The 17,577-nt window shown below is 29.2% G+C and overlaps 1 protein-coding gene across 3 annotated transcripts in view; it reads left to right on the top strand.

Annotated features, from left to right (window-relative positions):
• The window catches only part of kek5 (kekkon 5), a 279,052-nt gene that overhangs the window by 116,417 nt on the left and 145,058 nt on the right, over positions 1–17,577 (top strand). For all 3 annotated transcript variants that reach the window (XM_065510037.1, XM_065510035.1, XM_065510036.1), the window contains exon 3: positions 10,753–10,825. The gene's annotated coding sequence lies outside the window, so the exon portion shown is untranslated. The remainder of the gene's footprint in view (positions 1–10,752; positions 10,826–17,577) is intronic.

Below are 17,577 nucleotides of genomic sequence, written 5' to 3'. Positions count from 1 at the left end.
GGTATAAAAAACATGTCCAATTTTTCTAATATGTCGCCCCTACGACCTTCGGAATTTGACCTATTTTTTATCAAAATTTCTAAAATCATGTTCTAAAATCCCAAAGCTGCGATCAGTAAACGGAAAGCAGCTTTGGAAACCTTAATGTGTTCCCTATTTATCGCCAAAGTATTTTCCCAGCCCCGAAGAAAATGTGGACCCTATAGGCAAATTGTAAAAAATACCATTTTTGGGATTTTCGCTCCAATTTTTAGGAATTGCCGGATTCCCTTTGATCTTTTGACAAGTTTTTTTACACTTTGTTATTTAGAATGACAAATATTAAAAAACATTTGGTACAATATCGGACCATCATATATGGAAAAAATTAGAGTTTTCGAACGGAAATGCCTTAGAGCATGCCCTTCACTTTTCAAGTCACCTGATAGTGACTTTAAAAAATACATCTCTAACAGGAGGCTTTATGATGTTTCAAAAATAATGCAAGTTAAATAACTTTGTTATGGCTCCCTAATATGTCAGTGATGAATACATCGAGGTAACTCTAAAAAACGGGTATGTGCCACCGGAAGCATTTTTATACCTAGATAAACAAGGATATATTCGAAATAATTTGGGTATTCCGGTATTATACCACATTTATAGACGAGCCAATGTCAAGGCAATAAACTGTAAACAAATTACAGATGAGAATAAAAGATACGACACAACCCTCTACTTGAGGGATAAAAACATGTTGCCAAACTTAAATATTAAAAAATACTGGTGGCTAGACCAATATGGTAGCTAAAATTTTTCTTTTACCCCTTAACTTTTTCTCATTTTATTTACTTTAAATACTAAAGTGGTTTTTTCAATTGTTTTTCCTACATTAAATCTTGCAAATTCAATGTACATATGTATTATTAATACTTGTAAGTTAACTTATCAATATTCCTAATAAGAACTTAAATATTTTTGATTATAAATATACTAGAGTGCTCGAACACGGGACAGGGTATACTATGTTATATTAACTATTATTTGTTTATTTATGGTGCTAAAAAAAAATGTATCCCCAAAGAATTTTCCCAGCTCCGAAGGAAATACGGATCCTATTGGCAAAATTGTAAAAATACCATTTTTGGGATTTTCACTCCAATTTTTGGAAATTGCGAGATTCACAATTTCATTGAGTTTTGTTAATAAATAAAGATTTTATTACATATTTATTGAGTTTCTAAACCTAAAATTTGTATCCAAATTTTAATAGGATTGCAAATATTAGGAACAATTTTATCCACATTTATTCCGAACTATTTTTTTTTATTTATATAAGTTAATTTTTGGTCTTACAAAACCAAATTTCAAGCCAATATCTCAATTAGATTTAAAAATATGTCACTTTAAATCTCCATCCTTCAAAAATATTAATTTTTTTTTTCATATTGAAAAATTTGTATATGTAAATTTTCTTAATATATTATTCAACAACAAGTCAATGGTCCTGTCCTAGTCACATTAAAATATAAAAAGTGGTATGTTTTTGAAGGACGGAGTTTTAATATTTTTCATATTTTTGAATCTAATTGACTTTCCAAAAAAAAAATATAAAAATCTTTGAAATCGGATGGGATTGGAAACAAAAAAAATTGCAAGTATTTACAAATTTTACATTGTTAAGTTATCCTATTTTGAGCCCCCATAGCGCCACCCCTACAGCATTTGTAGGGGCCATTTTGATAACTTAATACGAATACTCCCTGTCTACGCCCCGATCGGACTAGTTCGTTTAGAAATGCCAGATTTATTTCCAAAAAATGTTGGTTTTGCCCCATTATGTATTGTATATTATTTGCAATTTTATTTTATTATCTTTAATTGAAAATCGTTTCTAATCTTTCTTTCGTAAAATTTTTATTGAATCGTAAATTTTAGATAAATGATGTTTTATTTCAACATTTTCACTACTCCATATGTTCCATTCTCTTAAATTTAAGATAATTTACAGCAAAATTTAGCTGAAATCCGATTTTATTGTATAATTTAAATTGTGACAGACTATTATTTCTAGTAATTTTCTTACCAATATTCAATGATATTCCGATATTTTGGTTTTTCACTGAAATCTATTATTTTTTTAATCGAAGTATAATAATTTTGGTTATTATTTAAAACTGTTTATATAAAAGTATTTTAAAAATAGCTTTCGCTGATATAGGATTTTATTATCAAAACAATATTGATGCTGATAATGTATTTTGAAGCACAAAAAAAGTTATATCCCTAATGTACATATATGCATTTAAACATAAGTGTGTTGGTGAAAATGTGAGTGTAAGTGTGCATGTGTGTGTTTGTGTGTATGTAAATGTATGTTATCTAAATAATTTCGTTTTATCCTTTTCATTCTAAGTCGTGTGATTATGTTTTTTTTGTATCTAAGTGTATGTAGGACTTCTTAAGTTGTTACAGTTTTGTGGCTTTATTTTCTGTCATTTTCACATTCCCAGCCTTTGTTTAGGCACTTTGTTTAGTACACCTTTTCTGAAACAGAAACTCACATACTGATATACAAATAAATATACAAACATTTACACACTAGTATGTCATTATTAATACTTAGTTTAGTTTAATTCTTTTTAGTTTTTATTTTTTATTTTTAGTTTTTAGTTCGTTTTTTGTTTGTCTCGTCATACAAAGTAATTTCACTCAAGTTGGGACTAAATTTAACTCAAAAGTGTTTTCCTTTCTTGTCCCCTCCCCCCCTTCCTTTAAATTTGTCTTCTATTGTTAGACATTTCTTTAGGTGTGTGTATGCGTATCTTATTATTTTTTTTGTTCCTTTAGCTTTCACTCTAAGGATTTTGTAGTAGTTGTGCGTGCATTTAGAAACGTTTTAGCGATAAGCAAGGTTTTTCGTGTTTAAGGATTTTTTTGTATGAAATTTCTTCTCTTTTTCCCTTTCTTAAGGAAAAATACAAACGGGCTGCAGGTTATAGGCTACAATAGAGAGGAATAGAATTTTGGTCACGTCCTAAAAATAACAATGTTTTCCATTTATATACTGCCATCAAACACATTTACAAGTACGTTGTATGTATTTGTTTTTAGAGAGTGTTTTTCTTACTAAAATTGTAATAGAAGTTGATTTTATTTCTGCCATGTTTTAAATGTATTTGTATTTTGTTTCTTTGTTTTATTGCAATAAAACAATCATCAATTAAATGTTAGTTGTTGTTGTTGTTACAAATGTATTCTAATAACAATTTAACATGCAACATTCATACATAAAAAACTTGCAATTGTATTAAATGTATTATTACTTATAATTGTGGTATGGTAGGGTTAAAATTTCGTTTTAGTTAGTGGCTTATTTTGCTGTACTAGACTTGTCAGCTGCCAACAATTTTCGATTTTAATAATTCTTTTACTAGACTCTTTCAACACCCTATACAAATGAAAAAACTGCAATTTAAAAATGTACCTTTGTACATCACAAGAGGAAAGGTAATCGACTCATTTTGGTTCCTCAGGTGAAGCTACCGGATATAGATCTAACGTTTTTTTTATAAATCGAACCTGTCGCTTTAATATGGCGTTGGCTTACTAAAGGTTAAATTGATAAATCTTAGATATTCTATGGCAGGCCACGGAACTAATTCAATGGAAGTTATTCTATTATGAAGTAATTAATAATATTGTGTATCTAGTTTGCTTAAAATTCATAGATAAATTGTCAACATTTTGTCACAACTGGACAAGCTACGCGAAAATTTACACGAAATTCCAGCTGCTAGTACTCTATAGCTTACCAACCCTATAATTGTTCCCAAACAATTTAAATATTGTCCACTTTCCGTTACCAACAACATTTAGCAACAACTCTTTCCATCACCAGCTTGCACATTGAGAACCAATAAATATTTCTTTTAATTCTTAGAATTTTGACTGCGTTACAATTTCTAAAAATTAAGGCATTCAATGAAAATTATACATATCACATGTTAAAAACAAATAAACAAATTTTATTTGATGGAACACCATCATCAAAACAATTTTGATTATGTGCACATGCAAGGATTTAACAGACGGTACTTGAAATACCTATAACACACAAGTAATTTCATGGTCATTAGGAAAAAAAAAGAAAAACTAATTTGGACAGAGGGCAGTTTGACTGCACCATAATATTGTATGATTTATGCACTTAATGTGAACTGGACTTTGGCCTTTATGCATCCCCTATTTTAATGTTAAAGTAGTCTTTAATACAGAATTTACTGTTTATACTATTTATAGATTTAAATCTGATGGTCTAATACGGATGTCTGTCCATATTAATCTTGTGATCAAAGTGCCGCTCCTAATTTAGAAGATAATTTAGTAAATTTTGATACATTTCATTGTTTTGGACGAAGCCTATTGAAATTAATTGAAATCGCACGCTTTTTTTTTCTTTTGGAAATAATTCGGTATCTAAGAAAATTGTGGAGATATCGTAACGAAATTTAATACGGTTAGAGCTGAGGTGCTTTCTTGTTGATTTACAATTGCGCAGCTTCGTAGGCGGATTGGTGGCCCTTCAAAGCTGGTCACCTCGGGTCTCACATTTTTTTTTATAAATCGCCAAAAATCCATTTATAATTTTAAACATGTACTCAAATTATTAGAACAAGTTGAAATCTCTTATTAGAAGTATTCGTTTTATTCGAACAAAAGAGACAAATTTGGTAAAATCTCTACACAAAGAAGTGCTGATTGTCATTTTCTGTCTGGATAGATTTATTTTGATTCAAATTCATCTATTTTATGAACTTTATTTGATACCAAATTTAAGTCTTTCTACTACAAAGTAGTCATATAAAATGTCAATCATTTTAAATTGTAAGTTCTTTTGAGCATCAAGTATAAAAAGTACTCAATACTGAAATACTTAATACTTTTTCATCAACACTATTTATATACTGCATACATTTTTCACATTGTTTCATTATGCTGAATTAAATTTCATCGTACTTGTTTGTTCGTCCCTACCAATTTAAGTACATAAATATGTATCTGCTCATATACATTTTAAGGGATTTAATATGGAACGAACAAAAAATGATACAATGTTATCAGAGCATAAAGGCAGGTCATTTGTCCAGCCATGGCAATAATTATTTTTAATGCTGTCGTCAATGTTTAATGACAACTGGAGGATAAAAATAAAAACACCTGTCATGTTACGACAATTTTTATGACTTTCAATCTATTTAACGCTTAAAACGCCACCAATAATTTTCAATTATTGACTGTAGTTTTTTTTTGTTTTTGGTACTTTGCACATTTTATTGCATTCTTATGACCATTTTCCACTGTTTTTTTACGCTCTGGCTTTTATGGAACGTTCTTTTGTCTGTCAAGGGTCATTGGGTGCTTAATCAAAGTTCGTTACGGAAAAACTTTAACGCATTTGTTACAGCTACGAGCAAACATTGTTGTTTCTTCTTCAATTTTCATTCTTCTTATTATTATTTTTTTGTTTGGTTTGTCATTATCATTATTATTTTTAATGTTTAACATTGAATAATTTTCTTCTTTTTTTTTTGTAATATTATTAAGTATTTTTTCATTTGTTTTCGGTTTGCTTAATGGTTAAAAGAGCAAACGTTGGAGAAATGAATGAATTGAACGAATAAGCAAACAAACAGTAAAGGAATGTAAGACTCGTAAGTATGTAGAACGAGTATAAAACCTATTTAACCTACTGATTAATGTTAGTGGCGCTGGTGATGGGACTGGCGATGATTGTAAATGTTTGTTAAATGACTGATGACATTTATGTACGATGAATTTATGGCGTATGTATACGTGCACAACTGTATATTGGTCATAGTCGCTGACAATGATAATGATGAATATAAAGACGATGTTGAACTACATAACGAGCTGAAAAGGTCAACATTTACAGTGTGGATTGAACAGAAAGACAAGACAATACGAGACAGAAATAGTAAATATGAATACAATTTGCCTATGGGTCAATTGAGTTTAATTGTCAAGTACATTGCAACATATTGTACATCGTCATTTACAGATTTCAAAAGGTATTAAATCTGAATGAAACACATTTTAGTATTTTAATATAAAATTATGGAACCATTTAGAACTATGTGTTATATAATCGCAGATTAGTTCACTATCTGTCTGAATACTGCATTTGCTATAATTCCCCCTTTAAAAAGTTAAGTAAACTTAAGAAAATTCGTACCAAATGTCAAAGGTTACTTGAAAATTTCAACTTCCAAAAGGATCTAGTAATCACTAGCTAAGTGTCTCTGGTTAAGTTTAAATCATATTTATTTCATGCTCTCCTGTCATTTAATTAGACAACAATCGGTTATTCTCTGAAGGGAAGAACATTTCTTTAACAAAAAACTAACGGCCAGTTTCTCGATATCGAACGAATGTTTTTGTTCGCTTTCTAAGCGAAAGAAGCAGTTTAAAAACTTATTTTTGTTAATATAAAGTAAAATTTAGTATGTAAGGAGTGAGATCGAAAAATTCTTAACACACGTTTTTCATTACATTTTTTAACCCAAGTATTATTTGAATTTTTTTTTGATCAAGTTACCTTTGAAAAACATGTCAGTTATTATGTGTAATGTCAATTATATTAATTTTTTTGTTAATCTGATTAAAATGAGTGACCAGAAAAAAGTGCGTACTGAAATTATTAAATATTTTCAACAAAACCCAACTTGGTCTTACAAAAAGTTGGCCAAGCATACAAAGGTCTGCCGTCAAACTGTTTCCAATGTTATTAAACAGTACCGGGAGAACTTGTCAGTTGATAGAAAACCTGGTTCAGGTAGAAGGAATGGTCCACATGATGTTTCTAAAGCCAAAAAAATAGAACGCATTTTCAAAAGAGCTCCCAACACATCCGGTAGGAAAGCAGCCCGGTTAGCTCAGTGCTCGGACTATTTGGTACGAAAAGTTAAAGCTAATGCAGGTTTAAAAACATACAAGGCTCAAAAAGTTCCTGACAGGAACGCTACTAAAAATTTAGAGGCCAAAAACAGAGCACGGAAATTGAAGTCAAGTTTTATAAAAAAATATTCTTGCTGCATAATGGATGACGAAACGTATGTTCTGGCAGATTTTTCGCAACTTCCAGGTCAAAAATTTTATGTTGCTGATGCTCGAGGGAATGTTGAAGAAAAGTTTAGGACCCAAACGCAGACAAAATTTCCCAGAAAGTTCTTGGTATGGCAAGCAATATGCAGTTGCGGCAAAAGAAGCCACTCATTTGTTACAACGGGCTCTATAAATACCGAAATTTACATCAAGGAATGTTTACAAAAAAGGCTGCTTCCATTCATAAGACTTCATAATGTGTCCACTTATTTTTGGCCTGACTTGGCATCCTGTCACTATGGCAAACAAGCCCTTGAGTGGTACAAGAACAATAATGTGGTATTTGTACCAAGAGAGGCAAATCCTCCAAACTGCCCGGAGCTAAGGCCAGTGGAGAGATATTGGGCTCTTGTTAAAAGAGAATTGAAGAGTACAAAAAAGGTGTCCAAAAGTGTGGTAGATTTTAAACGGAGATGGACTACATGTTCGAGCAAAGTGACAGAAAGCACTATAAAAACGTTAATGGAAGGGTTTCCGAAAAAGGTTCAAAATTTCATCACTAGTGATTAAAACTATAAAAATAATTTTTTTTGTAAATTGTAATAATAATTTCAATCAAATAAAAAAAAAATTAAAGCTGTAAGTTTAGTGGTTTCTTTTTTATAAACATATATGTATGTTAAGAATTTTTCGATCTCACTCCTTATGTGCTAAATTCCCAGTTTAATTTTTGATAAATTCTCTGAAATTTAATGTTTAGGCTAATTCTCGACTACAATTGGATAGCTTTTTCTCGATTCGTAATGTACCAATCGCAATATTTTATTTTTTTTCACAATAAAATCAAAACAAGTATGAGATCCATATTCGGCTTTGCCGAATCTTTTATACCCTTCACCAAATTATACTCCAAAATAAAAATTTTAAATATTTTTAGGAAACAAAATTTATTTTTTTTTGCAGTTTTTTAATTTTTTGGGAAAAAAAATTTTCGATTTGTTTTTTTAATTTTTTTTTTAATATTTAGCGAACAAAAGCTTTTGGTGAAAAAAATGGGTTAAAAAATATTTTTCTGATTTTGACCCATTGTATGTCCAACATACTATGGTTTTATATACGTTATTGCAAAGGTCTTTGAAATATCTATCATTAGATATCCATATTGTCTATATGAATGACTTAGTAATCCAGATATAGGTCAAAAATAGGTCAAACATCGATGTTGTCCTGGTTTTTTCCTCATATCTCAGCCATTTGTGGACCGATTTTGCTGATTTTAAATAGAAAACTTCTCGAAAGCATGTCTGACGGAATTTTTGATGATTTGGATCCCGAAGATATCTGGGGTCTTCAGAAAATTGATTTCAACAGACAGATGGACATGGCTTAATCGACTCCGCTATCTATAAGGATCCAGAATATATATATATTTTATAGGTTCGGAAATGAATAATGTAGAAATTACAAATGGAATGACAAACTTAAATATACCCTTCTCACGAAGATGAAGGGTATAAAAAAGCGGGTTGCCAGTTTAATTTGGATGCATGATTTAATTTTCATTCCACTTAAAATTTTTGGTTTTTCTATTTCCAACAAAATTTTGCTGTTTTGATTTCTGCTTAGTCGAACTTAGGTTTGGATATATTTAAAATTTAAATACTTTTCGTTTAAGTTCAAAATCGGATAATGTACACGATTTTGTGGATTGAAAATCATTCAAACATGTGCTCATAATTTCAAGATTCTAGGTTCATTATTATCGAAAATTGTAATAAAGAACCGTAAAAAACAATATTATGTACTATTATTGTCATCCATTCAGGATCATTAAATGTTCCTAATGATAATTCGAATCATTAGGTCTCCATTTTTTGGTAAATTTAATTTCTAAATAGTAAGCCAAAAAAAATTTACACTTATATCAAGTTAAATAAAACTTTCTATATAAAAATTTTCAAAAATACTTAACTTTATTCAAATATTGTACAAATTCATTAAACTTTAAGATATTGACATGCTATTTATAAATATTTATAAATTAATAACCTCTTTTTCCGGAAATTCTCCCATTAAAGATTTTGTAGTTGCTTCGTTACCTTTTTGGACGAGTGGCCCACTTACGTTTAAAATGGGACATTTCCTGGGATACCTTTCCTGTGTTTTTTAATTCTTTTTTTTACAAGAGCTCAATACATTTCCCCAGGCCGAAGATCTGTAGTTGGGTGGATTTGCAAGAAGCTTTTTTCAATAGTGACATGATACCAAATCGGGCCAGAAATATAAAGGCACTCTGTGCTGTTTTATGAAATGTAAAAGCCGCTTTTGTAGACACTCCGTAATATCGTGACATATATCACAAATGATTGGCTTCTTTTAAAACCTTAACCCGAATTTTTTTTTATAAAATTTGCTTCTAAGTTCTTTAACGCATATCGATTTGGAACTTTCTGAACTTTATACGACTTCAACAAATGACATTTTTCTAGAATATTCTATGATGAACTTTGTGATAATGAGTTGAAGGAAGACATGGTAATAGACGAAACTAAAGACATTACTGAAACGAGTCTTTAATCAGAACTTAACGATACTATTAAAGTATTCAAAATCTAAAAAAATATGCTTAGAAAAAACTAAAAAAAGAACTGAGCTTCTTTTGTAATATAAGTGTTGCTTTTCGAAAGCGTTGTATATGGTTACTAAATTTACTTTTAATTATTTTTGGGGGGTAAGACGAATCTATTGCTTTATGCGATTAGGCTGAGAGCTGATGAATTAGTCAGTCAGCCGGTCATAAGAATTAAAAATTGTAAGTGTTTAGAAAAATAATATGAGAGCCTTTCAAAAAAATAATTCGCAAAATTCATTGCCAACATGTTTGCATGAATAGAACACGTCATATGTAAAAGATTTTACTCTTTTAAAACACTTATTTAATATTTTCTTTAATAAGACTTAACATGGGTGCATATTTGATGCACGATTTTGAAAAAAGTCTTGGAAATTGTTCCTCAATTTAAAACTTTTAAATTTACCAGAGTCATCATTAGTGACTCCACACAACAACATTGTAAGAAAATTGTTTATTTATTTAGTACAACATGTGGTTTATGTACATTTCTAGTATATTTTCGTTTATCTTGTAAATAGTTTTCATAACAACATCAGCAACAACAACAACAACACTAATAATGTTACAAAAGCTACAATTGTGTAAATTTAAAAAGTTATGGACTGGATGTAGGACTGACTCCCTGCTATACTTAGGTACACTCTAACTCTGCACATAAACATCAATTATTAAATGGTTTTTCAATTGCATGTCGAGTGAATGTTGCCTTTAAGGGGGAGAGTATGAAGTACAATTTTCCATTGTAAAATATATATGAAGGAAAAACCCCACCTATTTCTTCGTATTTCTCACACATTTACTGCTGCCATATTGTTTGGTGACAATTAGTTTTAATTAAAATTAATTAAGAACATTATTATTTAATAAGACTTGGACATGTTTGTATTGTGATTTAAACAAATGTGTACAATATTTGTTATTATTTTAAGCCAAAAAAAAAGTGATTGTATATTGTAGAATTTATTAATAATTTGCTGTTTTTTTTTCTCTCTCTCTTTTCATTTTACTTGCAGTTTATATGTTGCAACATATGGTTAGACATGAAGAAACATCATTTGGCAGCAGTATAAATTTTGGTTTTTTGCTGTAAGTATTTGAGTATTATTTTTATTTATTCTATATTATTTATTATACGATACATACGGTGTAACATGTTAAAAAGTATATCATGAACTTTTTATAACATTTTAAAAATAAATACATAAATTATGGAATTTTTATTTATTTTTGCAACAGAATATGAAAAATATAATATAATGAAGAGTCATCATCATAGTCATCACAACTCTTTCATAATTTATCAAATGTTGCAATAATAATAATAAAAAATAAAACAGAAACCGAAACCGAACCAACTTGCATTTATTTTTTATCATTTGAAGTGTTTGTTTTTATCATTGTGCCCCACCCACCACATGACGCGCGTATGAATTCACGACTATAAACTACTGCCTGCAATGATCATCACGATTATTGTTATAACCTGCATAAAGTCCTTGTATATCCTTTCAGTTATTTTTGTTTATTCACATTTTGTTCTTTTTTTTTACAAAAAATAAAAATAAATCTACACTGATGACATTTGTCAGTAACAAATTGCAGTTTCATTTTGTCTTTTGTGTTTGTTTCTGTTCGTTGTACCCATATTTAGTGAGTGTCTTATCATTCTTAATGCTCCTTACACCAGGCATTAGTGTCACAAAGGACCATAAAGCAACACAATTTGTTAGAGACTTGGAAACAGAGTCACAGCTTAAAGACCTTTTAGTTCACCTCCTAAGGGACTTACGGCCTAGATTTAACTAGATTTTCTTACAGCATTTTGTGGCATTTGATTTCTAATGAAGCAGAACCAAACATGATTTTTTGTAGCCTCAAATTGAGGTTGAAGCCTGTTGGTGGTTGGTGATTGCTCAAGACACCAAACAATTTCTTAGATAAAATTACTCTCAATAAATGAAATTGCAACATGCAACAGTTTGAGTTCAATTCATTTGGTGGCAAACTAAACTGTAGGGATCCCAATTGTCATGAATTTGCTGTATTTTATTTTATCTTTTGTGGGTTTATGTTTGCCTTCACACAGTTGCTGTTTAAATAATTTATTTGCAATAAGTGCAAACTTGTACCAACATGTTTCTGCAACATGGGGTTCGCTGTTTTGTTTGTTGTGTGTTCAAACATTTACAAAAAGTCAGTTTTATCATCACTTCGCCATGGTGCTGCTGCAAAACTACATTTTTATATATTTTTTTTTGCTCATTTCAATATCCTTTTTATGCATTTCATACATACATATGTATGTATTCGTGTGCATTTGTATTTGTATTTTTTTAAATGTCATTTACTCACGTATTCATGTATATTTATGGTCACTTTTCATGATTATTTGTAAAATTGCAAAATGATACAAAGAGGAAAAAAAAACTGCAATACCAATCCGAAACTCGCACCAACAAACAAATATTTGGTGAAATTTTTTAATGCACTTATTCTTTGGATACAACTATGACAGCCATGCAAATATTGATTGAAATATTGTTGTTTTTTGTTGCTGCTGTTGTGTTTTTCAATTTGTTAAATGAATCTTAATATTGGCTGGGGTTTTTTCTTATTTTTATTTTCTGTTTTTTTGTTGCTACGGGTACAATATGCAAATGAAAGGTTTACAAAAAGGCTTTGTGGTGTGTACTGATTTAATTTCAGCATGAAATTAACTTTTTGTTATTAAAATTTGTACGAATAATGCTTTACAGTTATACTAAGTCACATATAATCAATTAAGTCTCATAACAGAATTAAGAGAATAATCTCAATTAAATCTTCTTTTACTGGTAATAAAATAAAACCAGAACAGAACTATGTATGCTCACAGGAACAATAAGTCCCAGTAAAAACTTTCATTACCAAGTAATGGGTTAAAATAATAATATAATAACTTTTCACTACTTACACAATATCAAGTACTTAACAGACTAAAATAACTGGTCACAAGATAAGAACATACAGTTGCCGTTATCAGTAAAAACGAAATGGGATCAGTTAGTACTGTCCCCTGGTCTGGGGACTGCTGATTTTGAAATTTAGGATAACATATAGAGACGAGGGAAAAAAAGGAAACTGTCCCCTTTCCTTTGGTACAAAGAGAACTACTTATGCGCTATAGTGGCTATTGTGAATAATAAGAATAATTGAAACCGATTATGACCTATTGGCTAGGATTCTTTACTTAAATGAATAAAATAAAATAAAATATTCTATGTTTTACAGTTATTCGTTTGTGAATTAAGGTTCCCATGCAGATCTCTATATACACAGAAAAAAGTTTCAACATAAATATTATGATTCGAATTCATTGATTTCAATTCATAACATTTATAAATAATTTCTTAAATAGTATGATTTTTTTAATATTTTATGTTTTGAAATAAAATCTAGAAGGCTTGAAAAATATAATTTCAATTTCATTTTTATTTTTATGTTGTTCAAAAATGTTTGAAATTTTTCATGGAAAATTTTTAGTTTTTTTATGATTTTCAGCAACAAAATGATATAAAAAGCGCGAAAATGATTAAATTGATTTAAGAGGATGAAATGCTTTTATATTTATGAATGTTTTATTATGTTTAATGATAATTTTTAAGTTTCAGATATTCTCCTTTTTATCTTAAAATATTGGCCAATATATGGCTATTATGCAAATATTCTTGCACTAATTCATTATATAATACAATTATAATGCAATTTATTAAAAAAATTAAGTAAAAAAAGCAAAAATTTCCGTCATGTACAATTTTATAATATTTATGAACATGTTCTTATTTTGAATGAAATAAGTTTGGGAAAAAAAGTCAAGTTCGATTAATAATATTTATTACAAAATTCATTCCAATTATGAATTTTTTTTCTGTGTATATAATAAATACATATATATAATAAAATAGCTACTTATAAAGGGTTTTCAAATAAGAGCCAGCGATTATTCACCGCGTCTAAATGATTAAATTTCACTGCTGGCGGCTCTATAACCCGTAGAGGCAGTCGATACCTCGCCATGAACAAGTACTTCGTAAATGTACTTTTTGGATCAATTACAACTAATATATTGTGGGCCAAATTGAAAGATGTGGACGATATTTAACATGAAAAATTTGTGGTTATGGTTATTGGAATTGGCTACCAAGATCCTTCGATTTGACACCGCTAGACGTTTTCTTATGAAATTTTCTCAAAGGTGTATGACCCAATCGACAAATATCCTCAAACTAAACATAAATTTCTAATCATTTTTTAGTATGAAAAGTGCATTATTTTTGAAGGACGGATTTTTAAAGTGGCATTTTTTTGAATTTAATTGACATATTGACTTGAAATTTGTTTTGTAGGACCAAAAATTTACTTATCTAAACCAAAAATAAATGTGGATCAAATTGTTACTAATATTTGCAATCCTATTAAAATTTTCATACAAATTTTAGTTTTAGAAACTCAATAAATATTTAATATGTTATAAAATCTTTATTTATTAACAAAACTCAATGAAAGTGTAAAAAAAACTTGTCAAAAGGTCAAAGGGAATCCCACTATTCCTAAAAATTGGAGCAAAAATCCCAAAAATTTTATTTTTTACAATTTTGATCATAGGGTCTACATTTCTTTCAAGACTGGGAAAATACTTTGGGGATGAATAGGTAACATATCAGGGTTTCCAATGCTGCTCTCAGTTTTCTGATTCCAGCTTTGGGATTTTAGAACATGTGGTCCAAAGATGAAATTTTTAAAAAAAATGGGTCAAAATCCGAAGGGCGTAAGGGGCGACATATTCGAAAAATAGGACATGTTTTTTATTCCAAAATGTTCTACGTAAAGAAAACCATAAAATTGTTATATGTTCTTAAATAAAGTTTTTTTTTAATATCAAAAGAGTTAGTTGAAAATCGTTTATTTTTGGATCCATAATTAATATTTCTCTGAAATCTTTTGTATATTATTCAAAATAACGCCCTATCTTTTTACAAAAGCGGACCAAGGTATGGCAAAATTTTAAAATTTCGATTTTGAAATGCCTATAACTAAATTAAAAAAAATAAATAGCACACGCGACTATGTTTTTCAAGACCTAGCCGAGCACTTTCCAAAAATATAAAAATCTTTAAAATCGAAAGGGAAACAAAAATGGCACGTGTTTAAAAATTTAACAAATTTTATCCCGATCGAACCAGTCGTTTAGAAATGCCAGATTTATTTCCACACAAATTTTGATTCTGCCCGACTGTGTGCTGGTAGTATTTGGTATTCACTGAATAGGAACTTAATCAGTAATGGCATGTCATTACTTTGTTTTAGCTGGGATAATCTTATGGTAATGCACAAAGGATGATCGTTTTGTTCGCGATGTCTGGACTGAAAACATTTTTTTTTTTTGCCTTTATCATTAAATAATTTCATAAAAATATATTTTCAGACAGATTATTAAGAAAACTTTACTTTATTTTTGAACATTAAATATCATTAATTAAAAAAATAGCAGTTTCTTGTAAAATTTGCCATGTTGACCTTTTTTGGCTCGCTGTTACACTAGGATTTTAATTAGAAAAAAGTGAAAACTTTCCTAAAATTCATTTGGGACACATCTGCAATTATATTAAAATAAATTAGAATAGAAACATCAGCTTCGTTCGCTTAAACATCTGCAATGGAATTTAATCAGATTTCTTGCTGACAATCGTCACTTGTGATAAATGTATGTACGACTAAAATGGTTTGTGAGATTCTAGAAAACATAAAATGTAGACATCATGGCAGACATATTAATTTAAATACAATAAATTTTATGAATTTACATACAAAAATAGAATTTAACCAAAAACACACAATAAAAAAGCCACAAAACTCAAGGGAAAAAAATAATATTTTGATTTATGGGGTCGATGCATGGGTTGGTGGATTGTCGGAAAAACCAACAGAAGAAATGGAAAAAAAATTACATTTAATTTAGAACTCACTTGTATAAATTTTAATGAAATGCATTTCAAAATGTTTAAGCGGACGGGACGACGATGATGATGGTGATTTAGCTGCTGTATAAAAGTAGTTTTTTATTTAACATAAATTTTGTCAGGCATAGTTGAAATAGTTGTTAAAATACATACATATAATAAATGTAAGTAAATACTATATAAATAAAAGTTGTATCTACATATTTCAGTTGAGATACTAGCTCCTGCTCCACCAACAACAACAACTACGACCGAAATAAATCTAACATGGCGATGGCGAAAACAATTTAAAATGTACATATTTTGTTTTGCTTTTCTGCTTTTATGGCAGCTAAAAATAAAAAAAAATATCCTTTTTGGGTTGATAATTTAAAACATTTAGCTTTCATTCTCTGGCATTTTTTTCTCGATTTGACTTAAATATAAAACCTTGAATTATTAAAACTAAAATAAAGTAAAGAAGAAAATGAAAAAGAAATGTATTCATGATTTTTTGCTTTTGTAGGAGAAATACAATAAGAAAAGCCAAACATGAGAATGAGAAGGAAATAAAATATAGTGGCACAAGTTTTCAAAATTCTTGAATAAGTTTAATAATAAAAATCTGAAATTTATAACGGTATTTATCAAACAAGTATAACAAATATTTGTATAAGTGTGTATCTATGTATGTATATTGAATTAGGCACATACCAACCAATACTTTCTGCCACCACACCGCTCACAATCAAAGATAAAGTTGAAGAGAAGAGGCAGAAAATGAAAACAATACGAAGTTTTGTATAATTTCATAAATAGTTCAGGGGTTCTTAAATATGTTTGTTTCTTTGAACCCCTATTTACAAGACCCCAAAATCGATTAAACCAGATTGTATTTATTCCCTGGAGCATGAAAATTCTTATACAACATCAGTCAATATAGCTATTGTACCAGAAAGATATTGTAACGTTTTTACCTGTTAAAAACGGTGGTTTATTTCCTTTAAAAAATACTTTTGATTCCAGTTTAGTAACTAGTTTAAAATTTGTAAAAACTTTTTATTTATTCAAATGTGCACAACAACAGTTTAACAGTTTTAGTCACTATATGTGTTTTAATACACTGTACAGCAGTTAATCTATCTTTACTTAAAGATGCTTCAAATTAGACTGACTGGTGGATGTTCTCACTGCCGTCTTATATACACTGAATTACCATCCAGAGCTTTCCAGCTCCATCTATCGATGATTCTAGAAAGTTATATTTGTACAATGATCAACTCAAGGTTTTTATTCAATGTTGTGTTTTTCACAGCTATGTTAATTATATCCACAGATATGTTATTAAAGAGGAAATCTTTTCAGACGACACCAAGGTTTGTAGGACAAAAATGTGAACAGTAGAAGATAATGATAGACATTTAATGCGCTATTAAGTGAAGAATATGCACTGCGAATTGCAATGAAATCTGAGGATGGGTCGAAAGTCTATAAAATGAACTTAAATATCAGAGGTATAGAAGCAAAGTCACCAATCTCCATTATCTCCAAGCAAAGACAGTAATATCCACTGGAGATGGTATATTTTGCCATATTTTCCAAAAATCTCTCAATTTCTGCAAACTACTTTTGCTAATTATTTATTGAGTTTTGAATGAAGTTTTGTTTCAATTCCAAAAAAAAAACTCTATACTAAAATATTTATATAATATTAACAATAATATTAATTTTTATATATTTTGTTCATGTTAAAATTCAATAACTTTAATTGAAACTAAACTTTTTAATGTATTATTAATTTTAGAAGAAAACTAAACTATCTCAATGTCTATTTGATTAAAGCAAATACAGCACAATCTG

The sequence above is a fragment of the Calliphora vicina genome, chromosome 4 (genome assembly GCF_958450345.1).
Source record: "Calliphora vicina chromosome 4, idCalVici1.1, whole genome shotgun sequence".
NCBI classification, from domain to species: Eukaryota; Metazoa; Arthropoda; class Insecta; order Diptera; family Calliphoridae; genus Calliphora; species Calliphora vicina.
Note: the sequence above shows the minus strand (reverse complement) of the source record. Positions and strands in the feature narration are given on the sequence as shown.